The 17,119-nt window shown below is 44.6% G+C and overlaps 1 protein-coding gene across 4 annotated transcripts in view; it reads left to right on the forward strand.

Annotated features, from left to right (window-relative positions):
• Gpatch2 (G-patch domain containing 2) overlaps positions 1 to 17,119 on the forward strand; it is a 142,731-nt gene that overhangs the window by 61,082 nt on the left and 64,530 nt on the right. The gene's annotated exons all lie outside the window — the stretch shown is intronic.

Consider the following 17,119-nt stretch of genomic DNA (forward strand, 5'->3'; position numbering starts at 1 on the left):
GACTGTCTCATAGGCTGTGCCCCCTCAGGACTGTCTTCTAGGCTGTGCCCCCTCAGGACTGTCTCATAGGCTGTGCCCCCTCAGGACTGTCTCATAGGCTGTGCCCCCTCAGGACTGTCTCATAGGCTGTGCTCCCTCAGGACTGTCTTCTTCTAGGCTGTGCATCTCCTTCCCAAGCTCTGGACACTTGTTCGGTCAGTTGGACTTGCTAGAGTTAAGCCAGATTCCTGGAGCACAAAGGCAGCTACACATTGCCTGTACCCAGGAGCTCCATATAGAGAACAGATTTTTGTCTACTTGTGTTAGACACCAATGTTACTGATTAGAGAAACATCAAAATTCTAACATACTTGTTAAATAAGCTTGAACTAGAATCATTCCCAGAGATGCATTTCCCGTGCTTCAGAGCATGGCACTGCCCAGCAGGGAGTGTGGTTCGACTGCAGAAGGAAGGCCACCATGAGCCTCTCCTTCCCTGCCCAGTAGTGTCTGAGCTTCATGCTCTCCCTTGCACCTCCTGCCCCTCTTACAGGATGAGGATAAAGGTGACAGTTCATTCGATACTTTAGTTCCCAGAGCTTCATTTTATCACATTTCCTGTCTTGTTCAAGGGAAGGTTAGACTTACTGAGCTTTCTTTCCTCTGTGTTGTGAAAATGTCCTTACCATAGGCAATGCCAGTTTTAAAGATCTTAAAAATAGAGCTGTCTTAGAAAAAAGTGAAAGTGAAAATGTTTACTGATAAATACTCGAGGAAAATCATACTCACGGTGATCAGTGGTTCTTACCCCTAGAAATTTCTCCAGCACAGGACACAGATCGTCATTGCTAGCTGTTCTGACTGAGCATGCCGGGGTGCCCACACCATGTTCCTGTAGGAGACCGTTCTCTGCCTCAGATGTCAGCACCGCGGGGCTCAACAAAGGACATTGAAAACTGGGTGAAAAGAGAGGAGGAGGAAGGCAAGAAGACATTGCAGCTCACTCAGGCCTGATGAGGACAGATGACTCAGGGTGGAGCTCTCAAACTCTGCTCTCATGTTGTCAATCCTGAGCAAGCACAGTCTGGTTTCCCCACAGCTGCACTGAAGCTGATGGGCCTTCCTCCTCCCCCCTCCTCCTCCCCCTCCCTCCTCCTGTGTCCCTCCTCCTGTCCTCCTCCCTCCTCTCCTCCTCCTCCTCTTCCCCTCCACCTCCTCCACTCTCTCTCTCTCTCTCTCTCTCTCTCTCTCTCTCTCTCTCTCTCTCTCTCTGTTCAGCCTGAGGTCCCTTGAGATTGTGCTGTTTTGTGCTTTTACCCAACCACCTGTCAATCCTTCTGCCCTGGCAGCCCCTTGGCCAGCATATATGTTCGTCAGACTATGATGTAGGTAATGAGAGTTGTTTATTGAGTAAATAAATTCATACAAAGTGGATAATAGAATAACTCTCCCAGCACTTGAGAAGCAGAGACAGATATATATCTGTGAATTCTCTGCCACCTTTCTACAAAGAAATTTCAGGGCCAACCATAGCTACATAGTGAGAGCCTGTCTTTAAAAACAAACACAAAGGAAAATGATAGGCTGGATGAACTTGTAAGGCCCTGACTTGTATGTGGTCAGTTTGATGTGTGGGATACTTGATGATGGTGTTGACTAATTTGATATTTATTCCATTGCCTCTTGATGTGATTGTAAAATTCCTGTGACTTCAGGAAGATATTCTTTAGTCCATACTATATGATAAGTAAGGTGCTAGTGAATATATTGTCTTTAATATACACAGACATCCTCCAAGACAGCCGTTATCATTAACTGAACACATGAGGTAATGAGAAAGATAATGATTTGTTCAATGTTGAGCAACCAGTCTTTCATGAATTGCCTTTTTACCATTTTCTGTATGGGCATGTGACACAAATTTTACTCTTCTTCAATAATATAAAACATTACAAATAATTACAGTCGTGTTAAATGTGAACTTGATGAGATAACATGAAAATGCTTTAGGGAGTCAGTGGTTAGAAAAACAAACAACTTGCAAACTTTAAGATGTGGATTACAATTCAGAAACATTAGGCCTTCAGCATATTAATTTATTAAGTAGTAATATAGCTTATTTCTGCTTATTTTATGGTATATGATATGGAATATCATACAGTGAAATTTTTAGGATTTCAAAATATATTAAAAGGTTTATCAATTGATGACCTGGCTCAGGGATAGAAAGATAAACAAAAAGAATAAGATCCAGATCAGAGCACTCGGGTAGTGCGTCTGACATATGAGAAGGTAATATTACTCAGGTAGTAAAGGATGTGCTTTTTAATGAAAGATGAAGGAACAATCAGTTATCCACATGAGGGAAGTAACATTGGTGTCCCTGCCGCAGAGCGCACGGAAGAGGTGACGCCAAGTGAACACATTAACAGAAAGACAAAGCTGCAGCAGTTGAGAGCGGACATTTTAGGTAACTACAAATGCAGACAGCATTCTGAGACAAGACGGAAAGACATTTAAACATGAAGGAAGAACTTGGTGGATTGAACCACATTAGGATTACTGTGCATAGTGAAGAGAGTAACACATACATGCACACTAAGCCTGTCTGGGAGAAACATGTTATAAGAGTAAACACCGTTTAGGTAGATGTAAGGCAATATCAGACGTTTCACAAATGAGACAGTATGGTGGCCTAATCACGTGAAATATGTTTGTCTTGGATGGAAATGGGGAACCGGAGTTGAAATCACAGGGAAACACCCATGTCTTGCTCACCAGATTGCCAAAACCTAAAGTAGAAGGAATATATTGTTACCCAGAGAGAAGCAGCAGAATCTGGAAGTGTCTCTGGAAGTGTCTAATGTGTCCATTGCAGAACCAGTCACACAGCCACGGAGCACAGACCTCATGCATGCACCATGGCCACAGGAACATCCCTGAAGCAACTTGTGTTAGGAAATTTGTACAGAAAGATCTAACCACATAATGTCAGATGCCACATAAGTGAGTTAGCAGAATTCATTCATTGAAATACTGTAAAATGTAAGGGGGGGAAGCCAAAACAAAAGCGAACAAAACCCTGCAGTCTCACGCATCACCTTGATGAATCTCAAGCTGTAATATTGGAGGGAGAAAAGACGTAGAGTAACACATGCAGTATAATTCCAGTTGTTCACACTTAAAGATCGGCACATTTTTGATTCGGTTGATCAACAATGTTTTTTTTATGTACAACTGTGCTAAAAAAAACCAAGCAAACAGAGAATGAATAAACTATGATTCATGGCAGTAGCTGGCCTCAGAAAGGAAGGAGAAAGCTATACATTTCACTGGGAATGGAGACAGGCTCTGGGTGCATAAATTCTAGACATTGGCTCAGCCTTCTAGTTCTTAAACTGAGGTTTTCCATACAGCCTCAAACATGTAAACTTCTCGGTCGAAAAATTCAAAACAGTACTCTGGGATTTTGACACATATTTGGAAACGTAAGCTTGCTTGGAAAAAAAGATAGAAGGTGTAAATCAGCTCATTCACCAACCCCAGAATCTAGTCAGCATCCCACGGTCATAAGGTTTCTAAGATGTCTGTTTGTACACCCCTGTGGTCTGGGTCAGAAGGAAGGACTTGAATTGCTGTGCTTAGGACCGAACTCTGCTACTTAGCTCATGTGACTAAATCTCTCCCCTCTCTGAGCCCCTGTTCCCTCTCCATGGAGTAGATGTACATTAACTTTATAAACACCTCACCGACTTAGGAGCCTCGCATGAGAAAGAAGTTGGGGAGCTCCTGTGTGGCCCAAGGTCCTAGCTACAGATACGTAGGCAGCGAGACCTGCAGCACCGCTCTCTGTTGCTGAACGCCCGTGTCAACTTTTGTTTGCTAGAGCCGATCTGAAAACTGTAGGTGATTTTCAAATCTGTCGTCCTATTAGTCTGCTAGGTCTGCTAGGCTCTCCCATGCCTGACGGCCATTACTGTGGCCAGGAGGGTGAGTGAGAGGAGCCAGCATTACAGCCACCTCCCCGCCACTTTCCATGGTGACACCTGAGTCGCTGGGCAGAGGCTTTACCTGATTCCAGTTACGTGGTATCCTGTGGATAGAAGCATTGCTTGTGGGCCTTTGTTTTCCTTTCTTCCCTCTTTTTACTTCATTATTCCCCTGAAGTCAATCAATGTGCCATTAAAATAGGGCCAGACATCTGGGTGAAGTGGTTTCAAGTCTGGTGTTCCTAGGACAGCAGACCATCCATTGGAACTGAGTTTGCAGACTGGGCGGTGAGATCACATGGCCAGTGGGCGGGTGGCACACAGAGAAGCACTTGTTCGAGAACTTGCAGGCGGAGACTTCCCACCCAGAACTTTGATTGTGCTATAGCCTTATAAAATGAAATCGTTGAATATCATTGTCTGGGGAATAAGATAACATGCAGATAATCTTTCCAAATAGTTGGGATTTTATATTAAATTATGATGCCGGCTTACCATTTTCTGCATTACTTGACACATTGACTTTCCAAAGACCTGTAACAAAAAATACTATCTCAGTAAATCTTGGTGTTAGAAATCCATTAGCAGCAAGGGTGTAACAACTAGTAATGGCAGAATATCAAGCAGGGAAAGATTCGATGCCGTAAATCCTGAAGCCGTGTGCACACTGAGCACACTGGCATGTGACCGTGTGCTTTGAGGAGCATGGAAATCATCTGTGCTCCTGCCGTCTGTAGCCTGGCTGCAAAACTGAGTGGGCAGTTCAGGCGAGAGCCCCAGCGGCCTCTGCGGCTCTTCTGCAGTCCAATGAGATAAAGCCGGCAACGTGGAACAAAGGCATTTAAAACAGTGGACGGTCGTGTTCATCACTGTATTTATCATAGTAATATCCAAATCCAAAATGAACAGGGCTTTCCTTATATCAAAGGAAAATCAGATCTTCACATCTGATTTTAGCTGGCTCGTATTATCAAAGCATAGTCTTTACTGTTAGAACTTACCTAGTTTATAGTTCACCTCCTTTGAAAACATTTGACAGTCTGGTTTAAGTTCTGCAGCTTAGAGTGGGGCTTTCTCAAGACTCGGTGCTTAGTGTCTTTAGCTCTTTCCGTAGGAACTGTGACCTTCACCTTGCGGTGGATTCTGGAAAGTTCACTGCCTGTTCTCTGTCACTGTAATTGTGCAGTGTTTGCTTTAGTTCAGGCTGTCCCAGACCGGAAAGTAGCCTTCATGTGAACCTGAAGGCCAGAGACGAGCGTGCAGAGTAGGCTTTACCTCCCTATCCCAGACGCTGTGCCCTAGCTGGTGACCTCGTCATTTCCTGAGGCAGGTGGACATGGCAATTATAGCTTCGGCCACTATCTTGAACTTTCTGTAGTAGGTGATGAATTGCAAATGGCTAGACCCTGTGCACAACAATAAACTCAAATAAATCTTCAGTGTGTACTAATGACAAGACAGGAAGACTGGCAGCTATAACAAGGCCCCCATCGTCACCTACGTTACTGTAGCCTTGATATCCATCATTATCCACTGAAGCTAGCTCACGAGCCGGACAAGGAGGTCCGAAGAAGGATGAGTTGTTTGCGCTGAAGCGTCCAGTCGGTCCCATCTGGACGAGAGTAAATGGGATTTTGTGTGTGTGTGTGTGTGTGTGCCTGTTCGCTAGGCCCGCATTGTCCATCATTTTAGGCGGGTATCTGATCACTTCACGCTGGGGACAGTATGGCTTTATACCGGTGGGTTCGCTCTTCTCAACTCGGCATTGCATTCCTACTGCTCGGAAGGCTTTGGCTACTTTTAAGCTATGTGCAAACGCCATTCTGTTTATGAAACTGAGCTAATGGTATTTCCCACTAATGACAAGCAATTTCTCAGAGGAGAACATGATTCTAATCCAGTATGAATCACTGCTGAAATCTGTGTTCTGGATCATTTGCATTTCCTTTGTCAAATATGAATATTATTTATTGTTTCTTCAGTGAAATGCAAATTACCATTTTTAATTTTCAGAATAATAAGGGAGACAGCACATGAATTATGGTGGAACACTAAGTTCAGTTTTAAACTTTACCAAATGTCCCTAAGTACCATGTGATTGTTGGTACATGTAGTATATATATTTCTCTTGCCTAAGGCATTCTGACAAAAATTGAAAACAGAACTCTATAATTTAAAATAAAGCTGTATTACCCTGATCCTTCAGCATTTTATCTGTGATAAGAATGATCAATATATGATCCTCGGATTTATTGGTCTTAGGATCATAGCAATTTAAAAAAATAGCCTGTAGTCTCTGCAGTATTCACTTAAAGAAGCCATCTAATTATCCACTGGTTTGCGCGATTATTACTCTAGAGTGCGCGTTTGCAGGCTTAGTAACTCATAAATAATTGCGCTTGCTAACTGCCAACCAAAGCCCTCTTTATTGAGCTTACGAGGTGTCTTCCTGGGGTGTTTTTATTGCCCGTTTCTGTTTTCTTACCCGTAAGACAGTTATATAGGCATTTCTTAACATCTCTAGATTCAATGTTTGTCTTTTAAGAAAAATGAACTTGTTTATTGATAGTAGAACCCTTTGGGCACTTGCTGCTGACTTATAAAGTTGCTGTTATTATCATTAAATATATTTTTTAGATAGAGCGATCATTACATAATTCAGACTCAGCCCCGAGATGATGAAAGGGGGAGACTCCCTGGTCCCTGTTTCCTGGGAGTGCGGGTTCTCCGGAGTTCAGGCCGACTGACACACCATCCTTCATTTTGTCTCCCTCATAATAAATCTCTAGGCCTTGAGGCACCAGACGCACGCATGCGGAGTTTTCGGCATTTTAGTGTCCAGAAGAAATAACAACTTGCAGTTCTGATGCCAGAGCATGTTGTAGTTCATGTCTGTAGAGCCGGCCTCACCCAGGAGTGACCACGTGAAAATACATGTCAAGAACACTGCTTGCTCCTATTGATACTTAAGCAATTTGTTTTTACACTGGGAGCAGGTTCAGCCTATTTTTGGAACCCTTGGTGGCCTGACCATTCTTTGCAGCGTAATTTATGGTGGCACTGTAGCAGATGGACTTTCCATCACTGTCCAGCCCCAATTCTCAGCTGAGCCCAGGCTCCTCTCTCTCTGCCCCCACAACCCCTGTGGCTCCAGCCACCACCTCCACTGACTGTGGAGCAGGTCCACCAGCCTGGAGTTTGCATCAGGCCGTACAGACATTCAACTAGAAGAGTTACTGAGTGAAATACGGTGGGAACGCAGCTTGAATAGCACAATGCATGTGCATGGCTGTGTCACAGGAACCCAGTGAAGAATAGCTAGAGTCCTGTGTGCACCTGACGGTGGCAGGGGTAAGGTTTGCATCTCCTGCACAGCAGATTGGCTTGGTGGGGATTCCCCTGAGCTTCTCCGGGGCATCTCAATAGCAGTCGCTGCTTGAGGCAGGTTCTGGTCAAAGGAGATGTTACTGGGATTTCTTTTGATCTTTAATGATGACTGGTATTTTCTGAAGCATCTGAGATAGATTTTTAGAAATTAATTAAGTGACTCCTGGGTGATAGTGTATGGCCCTAGATGCTTTGTTTTGCGAGCATGGTATTCAAATAGCTGTTTGACAAAGAACCAACCCTCCAAACCCCAGTCCCCCATTGTAAAGTGCGCGCGTGTGTTTGTGTCTGTGTGTGTGTGTGTGTGTGTGTGTGTGTGTGTGTGTGTGTGCGCGCGCGCGCGTGTACTTGTGTTTCTGTCAGTTTTGGACCATTTGATGAAAGGGGTGTTTTGTTACTATTTGCAGGGTTGGACTTAAAGACTAGAGAGAGGTCTGGATGCTTTGTAGTTCTTAGCCTAGGTAGCCTAACTTACTACCTTTGGAAAGACTCTCCTGAGATGATGTTAAGAGAAACAGCAGAGTGCCTCCCCCCAACCCCAGGCCAGATACCCCTGGGTGTAGGTTAGGGAGCTGGGATTTACATTCTAGCAAGGTTCCAAGTGCTGCTGTATATAGCTTTCATTCACCTGATCTAGAGTGTGTGTCCATCCCTGACACTGAAAATGAGAGGAGGGCCTCAGGGGAATGAGAGGAGGGCCTCAGGGGAGTGAGAGGAGGGCCTCAGGGGAGTGAGAGGAGGGCCTCAGGGGAGTGAGAGGAGGGCCTCAGGGGAGTGAGAGGAGGGCCTCAGGGGAGTGAGAGGAGGGCCTCAGGGGAGTGAGAGGAGGGCCTCAGGGGAGTGAGAGGAGGGCCTCAGGGGAGGGAGAGGAGGGCCTCAGGGGAGAGAGAGGAGGGCCTCAGGGGAGTGAGAGGAGGGCCTCAGGGGGAGAGGGAGGGCCTCAGGGGAGTGAGAGGAGGGCCTCAGGGGAGTGAGAGGAGGGCCTCAGGGGGGGAGAGGAGGGCCTCAGGGGAGTGAGAGGAGGGGCCTCAGGGGAGTGGAGAGAGGGCCTCAGGAGAATGAGAGGAGGGCCTCAGGAGAGTGAGAGGAGGGCCTCAGGGGAGTGAGAGGAGGGCCTCAGGGGAGTGAGAGGAGGGCCTCAGGGGAGTGAGAGGAGGGCCTCAGGAGAGACCCTGCTGTAGGTAGCACAGCCACAGGGACTGACCTCAGGCCTGCTCCGTCCAGGATTTTCCTGTGGTTGCCCTCCTGGTTGGCTGCATGCTTCTTTCTTTCTTTGATGATTTCTGAAAATGGTTTATGTCCTTAATAGCCTAATTTCTAGAATGATTTTGATTTAAAATTGTGAATATTTATATAGGTGTATAATCTGTGTTATTTGTGCAAGCAGAAATTTTCTGTAAAGTGTATCATTTGTGATGTAGTTATACATACTAATAATGCAATTACATATCTTAATTATAATCACAAAAATACATACATACAATATCATTTTCGCTCTTATTGAACACATGTGCAATAAGATAAAGGAGGCAATAATTTTGACTTGGTAGTGAAAATTAAAAATTACTTCAAAAATTATTTCAAATATGCAGCTCTTCTTCATGTTTCAGAACAAATTTACTGTGTGTTCGCATTACTGGAACAACTATTAAGTGTTTATCTTTAGTTTCATTTACACGTTCTTGCAAAGTAATTGTGTAAACCCTTCAAAGATTACATGCAGTATTCACCGAAAGCCCCAGTTGATGGGCCCTAACAGTACCCGGTTTTATGTTTGTAGTCAGTGTCTTCCCTAAGCCTTAAGTGTCTATAATATCCCTGTGCATCCTCATGTGGGTCTGTAAAGGAAGAGATTAGCCACTGAGGCCCAGAGCTCTGTCACAGATTATGAGTCAGGGATGCTTGATCCTCCACCACAGAACTGCCAGTGTGTACCATCCCAGTATGTCATGTGATGTTTAGAGGGATGAAATTCTGACAGAAGTGCCGTTTAGGGAACAAGAAACAAAAACTAAGGATGACTGGTGTGGACTTGTGCTGCAGGGCTCTTCTGTTAAGGAACTGATCAGAGGAAGTGGGGTTTGAGGTTTGTATGTGATTTAATGCAGTCGGCCTCAGTCTAATGCATTGATTTTGCAGGTAGATTTTAAATCCAGATGCAGTGTGTGAGGACCTTTAAACTTTTCTCTTTTGTTTCTCAGTCCTAAACTTTCCCTACACTGGGGCAACCTCAGTTCCTTTTGCTGGTCGTGAAGTCATTCTGCCTTGGTGGATTTTATGGTTGGGGTTGCTGCTTTTGTGTTGCTATGAGTGATTAAACCCAGGGCCTCACCCATGCATGCTAGGCCAGCCTTTTCCCAGCCCACAGGGTTGGGGAGCTGAACGAATAATCAGATTAGTTCATGAATGAGAAAGGATGCTGGACACTAATGATCTCTCTAGATGCCTTTCTGTGGGCTGGGACTCAGGTGGTTAGAACTTTTCCTCTGTATCTTAGGTTCAGGGATTGAGAAGGACAAAGCTATGAGTTCAACATTTTTTCTAAATATTCATCTTTCCATACACAGATATTGGATTTTTCTTTTAAAAATTACGTAAAAGCAGTGCTTACCATTTTAATTGTTCAAATGTTAGATATTAATTAAACAATCCTAACATATGTGTTCTGGCATATGAATGTGTTAATATGCTAGGGAAATCTTGTAATTGAAATAGCTATTTGAATTTACAGTTAAATTGGAAAATCTTGATTTATCTCATCAGTTACTGTTCCCCACTAGTAGCTATTAATTAAATTAATCTAAGTATGGTGCTAGCCCATAGTAGGTGTTTAGCACAGTGATAGTGTAACTGTACCAAACATTGTGATCGTGGCCTTAGATCAGAGCTAAGGGGCCTAGCAGAAAGCTCAACATTTGGGAAAGAAGCCTTTTGCTACTGTGAGAGGAGTTTGTGTAGGAGGGAGCTGTTGTGCAGCTCCTACAAACAGAGCCGTAGCACCTGGCTGTTGTTAACCAGGTGGTAACTCTTGTGGTGATTTTGTTTGTTTTCTAAAAGAGAAGGAGCACCTCCGTCAAACTAAGATGTCTTCCAATCTGGGCAAAACGTCTCAGACTTGTATTAGATGTAAATGGCTGAATCCCTCAGTAATCTTTGTAAATATTCAGACTATCCTTGTAACCATTGATGGCTCTGATTTTGTATAGACTGAGCAAAGCAGGTGCCTTAGTGTTTGTAGCACATGCAATCATTCCGTTCTTTGTGATGTAAAAACAACTAGTGAGAGACTTTTCCTCTCACAGGTGAGAGCACTGAGCTCTAGCATGCATTCATACCCAGCACAGCTCCCATTGTCTAGCCCACAGCCTGGGGAAAGTTACTGAATGGAGGGTTGGAATTAGAAAACTGCAAGCGTCTGCTTAACACTGTCCACATGCTCAGCGTATCCTTGCAGTGTAACAGTCGTGTGAACCATGTCTCCTTCCTTGGCGCTTCACGTTATAAACTATTTACTTGATGTCATTCTGGTTGTCTGTGTACAGGAGTCATGAAGAAAACCCCACTTTGGCACCATGCTCCTTTGTCTTGTTCTTGTAACTGAAATGATTTAGCGCCCTCTCAGAGACCTTACTCAGTAGAGAGGCCGACAGCTGCTGCATCAGACAAAGCCTGAAGGTGTTCATTGAAAGGCTACCATATTCTTCCTCTCTTCTTCTCCTGGGCAGAAATAGCTGCACTGGGATGTGCTTTGGACTAGCATGGCCTGCAGTGGAGAGGCCAGGCCTTGCCCTTGAAGCTAGTTGCCTGGCCAGAGACTCACAAATGCTCATGCTCTGTCTGTCCACTGCTGGAGCTCTTGCTAGAAGGGGAGAGCCCCTCAATATGCTCTAGGTCCACAGTTATCCCAGCTTGCTAGGTCATCTCAGCCAAATTTAGTATGTTTCTTTTAAAACAAATATAAGTAGCACCTTCAAGAAAAAGTAGATTCAATTAAGATCGGCATCAAAAACTCCAATATGTATTGTTTTTGATCATCTGTGCCTCAGCCACATTTAATAACCCCCCAGACGCCTAACTGGGATGAGGGAGAGTGTACTGAGGACACTGGCTCCTCACCAGTGTCTTGGTAGAGTTCTGTTCTCTTTTGGAACTGGTTTTCTCACAGCTAATCTGAGCACGGAGTCCTTTTTCTCTGCCTTTGCCTGGTCATCTTGTCTTGTGATGGTTGCCACTTGGTTTCTTTGGAGGTCAGTCCAGTCTTCCAGATGTCCACTTGCCGGCCTCTCTCACCTACGTGTCAAGTTCAGGAGAACTGGCTTGTTTCAAGGTTGAGGAAAAATTCTTGAAGGAAGAAAGGTCTTTCCAGTATCATTAGCCATTCTCTACTTGAGAAAATTTTCTTTCTGGGGATGGTACACAGTAGAAGATCCTAACTACGAGGTTTCTTCTCAGAGTTGATCCTCAGGAGAGCACACCCAGCCACTGGCTTTGCGTTGCTTTTGTAGGGGCTCACATGCGCTCCAGGGCTGTGGTAAAGCAATGGTTTGCGCTATTCGGGACTTGGCACCTTTCTTCTGTTTTTATATTCACCTTTTATGTGCAAAACTTCTCTCATCTTGATGGCTGCTTTGTTTCAAAGCTTTGGCTTACCTTGTAAATGTTCTGAGAGCAACACGGGAGTCCATGAAGCCTATAGTGGATTCCTCCTGCCATCTCTGGCCCCATACTGGTCACCGGCTAGACCCTTGCTCTCTAGAAATTGACAAAGCTGTGCCTTGTTTTCAGCCTCCACACCTGTGTCACCTCTCAGCCCAGGTCCTCCTGGGGAGCCTGGATTCTGTCATTGTTGGTACAAAGCCTGAGAGGAGACTTACCCAGGGTTCTTGCTTTGGATTTTTGCTTGCCTCTGTAGCTCTCTCAACACTCCATTGGCAGTGTGTAGGTTTTATTCTCCTGTCTCACTTAGTGATTGCTCTGCTGTTCTCTCAAGTTTCCGAGGTGAAAATAGGCAGGAACATCCACTGTTTTGCACTTCAGGATAACAGCCTGGAACACACTGAGCCTGTATGGCTGCTCTCTTCCTTCTCCTAGGAAGCCTGCAGGCTGTCCACTGTCCTAACCACACTCTCCGTCTGTGGGGTTGCACACTTGGTCAGTTCTGTAGACCCAGATTGACCAGATCCTTCCTAAACACATCCTTGGACTAAGCACCGTGTCTGTGATGGAGTGGAGTACTAGGAATAGCAGGAGTCAGTCAGATGTGGATGCAGCACCTCAGCTCTCAAGCCTTAAAGATGGGAAAGAGCTTTCATGTGCCCAGACCCAGGCCCAGTTAGTAAGAGGAAGAAGAGTTAGATTGCCCGGTCACAGTCTGTCCACACCAGATTTCCTTGTATGTTACCGTACACTCTTGACTGCTCGCCAGCAGCTTCTGGAGCCCACATGCTCCACTAACAAACTTTTACCCAAAAGAAGGTTCTTTCATTATTTTAAACATACTTTTTCTTTCTTTTTTCTTTTTTTCTTTTCTTTTTTTTTTTTGTGGAGGTTATAAATGCATAATTTCCCCCTTCTGTCTCATCCCTAGAAACTCTCCAGCATACCTGTCCTCCTTGTTCACTCTCAAAGTCATGGCACATTTTGTCATTTGTTCTTGTTTTACACACGTGTGTAACATGCACGCGCACAAACACACACACACACACACATATACACACAGTACATGAATACAGCCTGTTCAGTGTATAATGCTACTTGTACGTATATATTTGGCAGGCTGATGACTTAATTGGACCACAAACAAGGAGAGTATTGGTGGGTATAGAAGTCATATGTACCGTATCAGTGAGCTGAAGTGTACAGAGAGGGCGCTGCATTTTACTCCCATGAAGTTTATAGGTTCTCCTGTGGCCTTTCCTGTGTCCTTTACCTGTGGCCTTTCCTGTGGCCTTTCCTGTGTCTTTACCTGTGGCCTTTACCTGTGTCTTCTGTGTCCTTACCTTTAGCTTTGTGTTTCAAACTTTAGCTGAGACTACCATGTGATGTAGCACATATTATCAGACCCTTTGTTTATAGATAGTAGATGATAAATACATTGATCTGCATGAACTAAAGAATAAAATTTCCTCTGTTTGTATGTGTCAATAATTGCCAATTGTCAGCACTTCTAAAGTTGAAAAACTATGTCAGCTGAACTTTGTTTTTCCATGTACACCAAGTTGCAGAAACTTGCTTTAAAAAAGAAAAAAGGAGAAATGTTCTTTCCTAAAAATGAAGGTCTTTTTGTAATCACTTTGCTTTGAGAGACTCCACTTGTCAGACCCCTAGTGACTCGCAAGCCTGTACTTCTTAAATGCTCTGACAGGACATCTGCACACACTAAATCTGCAACTGCAGGGGGAGAAACCTCCCAAACACTGCTGATTTGTCTTAGTGAGAACAGAGCTCTGAACTCATGGACATTTGAATAGAGCATTTGCTTAGAGCATTGTCCTCCAAGGAAGGACCTTAATAGAAAACCACAGGCTAATGAGAACTAAGTCCGACACTGACCGGCACACACAGCTTCCGTCCAGTTGGAAGGGTGTCACTGCTGACATCCGAAGGACGGACACTGGGAGCTCTCAAGCACAGATACACTTGTTTTCTCTCTCAGCTGAGTCACAGTCATTCTTCATGGAGGCCTTACTATTGCAGCCAAGAACATGGGTAGACTTGGAGTTTGTCTGAAGAGGTTATGAAAGCCACAGATATGATGTGACACTTTGAAGATTTAAATTCCCTTCTCCTTCAGCTATACCATCCTAGGAAAAACGTTCTTCAACTCTGTAGATACCCAGTTCTTACCTTATGGAAATTTCTAGAATACCAATTTTAATCAAAGATATACCTTGAATGGTGAACTACTTTCTCACAGAATGGTTTGCTATTATGCGTGGAGCAGAGTCAGAGTGGATCTTGCTAGAAGCAGGTTGTTTTGTGGACCCTGTGTGCTTTGTGTAGTGAACTCAACAACAGTCCTCACTTCCGGTGTTGCTAAAAGCAGATGCTTTGAGACATTCTTGAAAGGGCGGGAGGGAGGAAGCAAGGAGGCGAAGGAGAGACCACTCTTACCCCACTCAGTGTGACACCCTTCAGCAGTGCTCTGGTGCTGATGCTGGTGCCCTACTGCCCCCAGCTTGATGGCCCCAGCAGCCACTGTGCCTGCCACTACCACTTCCTGTTCTCCGCTTCCCTCCCTCCTTCCCTCCTTTTCTGAGAGCTCAGTGGAGGGCATTGCAGGTTGTGTGACTCTGTCGGAAGCTTCCTTCCTCTGCTGTAAGGTTCTTCAGGACGGGCATTTCATCCTAAAGTCACTTACACTCCCCGACTTTAATGTAAAAACACCAAGAAAAACAAGCTCTGAAAACACTAATTCTGATGGAGATTTTGAAATATCTTTGGTTAAAACTGATATGCTAATTTTATTTTCAGCAATTTTTACCCAACATATATGTCCAAACCAAATGATTGTACTACAAATACTGAGTGGTTCAAAGAAACAGTAGGCAGATATGTATATTCATTAAGCTTTCTAGAAATACGTATATAAATAAATTGTAAAGCAATCATGAGATCAAGCCTTTGGGCTTTATCTACTGCCATTGTTCCCCAGGCCTTGAAGCCCTCACCATGGCGGCACCAATAAAGCGCTCCCTAAGTACATAAAGGCTCTGATCGTTAAGATTTTTATTGCCAACCACACATACAGAGCTGCAAATTGCCTTGTTTCAGATTTATTATGTATTACTCCAGAAATTCTATAAAGATCAAAAGAACTGATTACAATGTTGACCTTTGCATTAACTCATCTGAATTTAAATTCCAGTGTTTGATTTGGGAAAATAAGTCCATTTATCATAGGTCTGCCGCTGAGGGGCTTGGGCCGCGCTGATTGGGAGTGCCGAGACCAAATTTATTTATCGAGCGTGGGCTCGAAAATTGTTTGTAGGACAAGAGGAACAAAAGTTTGACCTGCTGTTGTGTAGTACCAGGGGAACACTGTGAACATTGCCCTTTTCAAACGCAAAATACTTGCTCCATTCCAGCCTTGCTGATGGACTCTCCAGATATTCAATTGAGCAGATATATACTGTCTTAATCAGAAAACCATCCCGTGGTTTAACGTTAACAGCCCTTCTCTTACCAAGAAAGACAACCACTTCTTCCAGGGAAACCCTGTTCTTCGCTCCCCATCCTGAAGTTAACTTAATACGTTAACCCGAACCAACACTTTTCCATGTTTTTGCTTTTTGATTTACTAAAAAACTACTAGTAGGCAGTGCCTTCCTGTGCAGAATTATGAATTCAATTAACTTTAATCTCTTGAACTGTCTAGTTATGGACAAAAGTTTGAAATTTAATCCCCGCAGTACCCCCACCCATGGCAAATCTTGTCCATATTAATATGGCTTTCCACTCTCCTCAGTACTCATGGAGTGCTAGAGAGTAGACTGGTAAAGGAGTAGCGATGGCAGCAGCTCCACCATGCACAGATCCGATCCAGATCGTGCTCTCTGATCACGTAAAGCATCCATAGCCAATCAGTTAGGACTCAGCCCTGCTGACATAATAGTGATGGACATAGTTGGCCCAGAGCAGCCTCAAGGACCCATAGTAGGGGTGGAGGGAAAGCACATTCTCCATTAAGATTTATATCCATCCCGATACTAGGGTTCAGCTCTCGCTCCCCTTGGGGTTAAGGAGTATTTCCTGTTTGCTAAGATTCAGTGAGCAAAAGGAACAATTGCCATCTACCATTAACACTTATGGATATCTGTCCCGCATCTTAAAGTGGGGTACAGCAGAGCACGTTAGATTGCTCCCTCAGAGCCTGTTCAGTATGACTGACGTTTGTCCCTGTGGACTCCGTGTGGTGAGTCCACATATGTGGTGCATGTGCATGTGCTTGTGTGCCTGCATGCATAGGTCAGTGTCATGTGCATGTGTGTGTGCTTGTGTGCCTGCATGCATAGGTCAGAGTCATGTGCTTGTGTGCCTGCATGCATAGGTCAGAGTCATGTGCATGTGTGTGTGCTTGTGTGCCTGCATGCATAGGTCAGAGTCATGTGCATGTGTGTGTGCTTGTGTGCCTGCATGCATAGGTCAGTGTCATGTGCATGTGTGTGTGCTTGTGTGCCTGCATGCATAGGTCAGTGTCATGTGCATGTGTGTGTGCCTGTGTGCCTGCATGCATAGGTCAGAGTCATGTGCATGTGTATGTGCCTGTGTGCCTGCATGCATAGGTCAGTGTCATGTGCCTGTGTGTATGCCTGTGTGCCTGCATGCATAGGTCAGAGTCATGTGCATGTGTATGTGCCTGTGTGCCTGCATGCATAGGTCAGTGTCATGTGCATGTGCCTGCATGCATAGATCAGTGTCATGTGCATGTGCATGTGCATGTGCCTGTGCCTGTGCCTGTGTGCCTTCATGCATAGATGAGTGTCAGGTGTCTCTCTTGTCTGCACCTGCTTTTTGTTTCTTTCTTTGTTGTTGTTGTTTGGGATTTTTGGGGGGTTTTTTGGTTTAGTTTTGTTTTGTTTTTTTGAGAACTTGCTTCTCACTGTAGCTGGAGCTCACTCTTTGGCTGAGGCCGCTCAGTGAGTTCCAGATCCTCCTGTTTCTAACTCCCAGCACTGCATTACAGGCGTGCATCTCTATGCCTGGCTTTTTATGTGTGAGTGTTGGAGATCTATGCTCAGATTTGATGACCACACATCAAGCCA

Source organism: Rattus rattus, chromosome 10 (genome assembly GCF_011064425.1).
Source record: "Rattus rattus isolate New Zealand chromosome 10, Rrattus_CSIRO_v1, whole genome shotgun sequence".
In the NCBI taxonomy this organism is placed as follows: Eukaryota; Metazoa; Chordata; class Mammalia; order Rodentia; family Muridae; genus Rattus; species Rattus rattus.